At 48.3% G+C, this 2,500-nt stretch overlaps 7 non-coding genes across 7 annotated transcripts in view; all 7 read right to left on the bottom strand.

The window, feature by feature from the left end:
• LOC149293817 (5S ribosomal RNA) overlaps positions 1-38 on the bottom strand; it is a 119-nt gene extending 81 nt beyond the window's left edge. The window contains exon 1 of the ribosomal RNA XR_016275987.1: positions 1-38. This exon is cut by the window's left edge and continues 81 nt beyond it. This is a non-coding gene — a ribosomal RNA (5S ribosomal RNA).
• Positions 39-301: 263 nt separating this feature from the next.
• Positions 302-420, bottom strand: LOC149293816 (5S ribosomal RNA). The gene has a single exon (XR_016272752.1). It is a non-coding gene; the product is annotated as a 5S ribosomal RNA (ribosomal RNA).
• Positions 421-701: 281 nt separating this feature from the next.
• On the bottom strand, positions 702-820 carry LOC149293815 (5S ribosomal RNA). The gene has a single exon (XR_016276718.1). It is a non-coding gene; the product is annotated as a 5S ribosomal RNA (ribosomal RNA).
• A 255-nt stretch (positions 821-1,075) lies between these two features.
• LOC149293814 (5S ribosomal RNA) lies at positions 1,076-1,194 on the bottom strand. Its single transcript, XR_016277071.1, has one exon. It is a non-coding gene; the product is annotated as a 5S ribosomal RNA (ribosomal RNA).
• A 237-nt stretch (positions 1,195-1,431) lies between these two features.
• On the bottom strand, positions 1,432-1,550 carry LOC149293813 (5S ribosomal RNA). The gene has a single exon (XR_016274419.1). It is a non-coding gene; the product is annotated as a 5S ribosomal RNA (ribosomal RNA).
• A 277-nt stretch (positions 1,551-1,827) lies between these two features.
• On the bottom strand, positions 1,828-1,946 carry LOC149293812 (5S ribosomal RNA). The gene has a single exon (XR_016273178.1). It is a non-coding gene; the product is annotated as a 5S ribosomal RNA (ribosomal RNA).
• A 266-nt stretch (positions 1,947-2,212) lies between these two features.
• Positions 2,213-2,331, bottom strand: LOC149293811 (5S ribosomal RNA). The gene has a single exon (XR_016275986.1). It is a non-coding gene; the product is annotated as a 5S ribosomal RNA (ribosomal RNA).
• Between the last annotated feature and the right edge of the window lie 169 nt (positions 2,332-2,500).

The raw sequence follows: 2,500 nt of genomic DNA, 5'->3' as shown, positions 1-2,500 counted from the left end.
ATGAAATCGGGCACTTTCAGGGTGGTATGGCTGCAGGCGGGAGAGTATTTTATTTTACTTCTCTTATTCTGTTGCTGCTGCTGCTGCTGCTGCTGTTGCTGCTGCTGTTGCTGCTGTTGCTGCTGTTGCTGCTGCTGCTGTTGCTGCTGTTGCTGCTTGTCGTCAGACAGAAAGAATTATAAGCCCTGGGACAGGACAGAGAAGGTGAGAAGGTGAGAAGGTTCAAATAATAGTTTAAAGTTTTGATGATGAGCAAGAAACACATGGCAAAAAGCTTTCCTCGGACTGTGAGAGAAGAAAAAGCCTACAACACCTGGTATTCCCAGGTGGTCTCCCATCCAGGTACTAACCAGGCCCAACCCTGCTTAGCTTCCAAGATCAGACAAGATTGGGCGCTTTCAGGGTGGTATGGCCGTAGGCGGGAGAACGTTTTATTTTACTTCTCTTATTCTGTTGCTGCTGCTGCTGTTGCTGCTGTTGCTGCTGTTGCTGCTGTTGCTGCTGCTGCTGCTGCTGCTGTTGCTGCTGTTGCTGCTGCTGCTGCTGCTGCTGCTGCTTGTCGTCAGACAGAAAGAATTATAAGCCCTGGGACAGGACAGAGAAGGTGACAAGGTGAGAAGGTTCAAATAAAGGTTTAAAGCTTTGATGATGAGCAAGAAACACATGGCAAAAAGCTTTCCTCGGACTGTGAGAGAAGAAAAAGCCTACAACACCTGGTATTCCCAGGCGGTCTCCCATCCAGGTACTAACCAGGCCCAACCCTGCTTAGCTTCCAAGATCAGACAAGATTGGGCGCTTTCAGGGTGGTATGGCTGTACGTGAGAGTGTTTTATTTTACTTCTCTTATTCTGTTGCTGCTGCTGTTGCTGCTGTTGCTGCTGCTGCTGTTGCTGCTGTTGCTGCTGTTGCTGCTGCTGCTGCTGCTGCTGCTTGTCGTCAGACAGAAAGAATTATAAGCCCTGGGACAGGACAGAGAAGGTGACAAGGTGAGAAGGTTCAAATAAAGGTTTAAAGCTTTGATGATGAGCAAGAAACACATGGCAAAAAGCTCTCCTCGGACTGTGAGAGAAGAAAAAGCCTACAAAACCGGGTATTCCCAGGTGGTCTCCCATCCAGGTACTAACCAGGCCCAACCCTGCTTAGCTTCCAAGATCAGACAAGATTGGGCGCTTTCAGGGTGGTACGGCCGTAGGCGTGAGAACGTTTTATTTTACTTCTCTTATTCTGTTGCTGCTGCTGCTGTTGCTGCTGTTGCTGCTGTTGCTGCTGTTGCTGCTGCTGCTGCTGCTGCTGCTTGTCGTCAGACAGAAAGAATTATAAGCCCTGGGACAGGACAGAGAAGGTGAGAAGGTTCAAATAAAGGTTTAAAGCTTTGATGATGAGCAAGAAACACATGGCAAAAAGCTCTCCTCGGACTGTGAGAGAAGAAAAAGCCTACAACACCTGGTATTCCCAGGCGGTCTCCCATCCAGGTACTAACCAGGCCCAACTCTGCTTAGCTTCCAAGATCAGACAAGATTGGGCGCTTTCAGGGTGGTATGGCTGTAGGCGTGAGAGTGTTTTATTTTACTTCTCTTATTCTGTTGCTGCTGCTGTTGCTGCTGCTGCTGTTGCTGCTGCTGCTGTTGCTGCTGTTGCTGCTGTTGCTGCTGCTGCTGCTGCTGCTGCTGCTGCTTGTCGTCAGACAGAAAGAATTATAAGCCCTGGGACAGGACAGAGAAGGTGAGAAGGTGAGAAGGTGAGAAGGTTCAAATAAAGGTTTAAAGCTTTGATGATGAGCAAGAAACACATGGCAAAATGCTTTCCTCGGACTGTGAGAGAAGAAAAAGCCTACAACACCTGTTATTCCCAGGTGGTCTCCCATCCAGGTACTAACCAGGCCCAACCCTGCTTAGCTTCCAAGATCAGACAAGATTGGGCGCTTTCAGGGTGGTATGGCCGTAGGCGTGAGAACGTTTTATTTTACTTCTCTTATTCTGTTGCTGCTGCTGATGTTGCTGCTGCTGCTGCTGCTGCTGCTGTTGCTGCTGCTGCTGCTGTTGCTGCTGCTGCTGCTGCTGCTGCTGCTTGTCGTCAGACAGAAAGAATTATAAGCCCTGGGACAGGACAGAGAAGGTGAGAAGGTGAGAAGGTTCAAATAAAGGTTTAAAGCTTTGATGATGAGCAAGAAACACATGGCAAAAAGCTTTCCTCGGACTGTGAGAGAAGAAAAAGCCTACAACACCTGTTATTCCCAGGTGGTCTCCCATCCAGGTACTAACCAGGCCCAACCCTGCTTAGCTTCCAAGATCAGATGAAATCGGGCACTTTCAGGGTGGTATGGCTGCAGGCGGGAGAGTTTTTTATTTTACTTCTCTTATTCTGTTGCTGCTGCTGCTTGTCGTCAGACAGAAAGAATTATAAGCCCTGGGACTGGACAGAGAAGGTGAGAAGGTTCAAATAATAGTTTAAAGTTTTGATGATGAGCAAGAAACACATGGCAAAATGCTTTCCTCGGACT

This window comes from Sceloporus occidentalis, unplaced genomic scaffold, assembly GCF_023333645.1.
Source record: "Sceloporus occidentalis isolate IW3139 unplaced genomic scaffold, rSceOcc1.0.p SCAF_38, whole genome shotgun sequence".
In the NCBI taxonomy this organism is placed as follows: Eukaryota; Metazoa; Chordata; class Lepidosauria; order Squamata; family Phrynosomatidae; genus Sceloporus; species Sceloporus occidentalis.
This window is presented reverse-complemented; position numbering and strand designations above follow the sequence as displayed.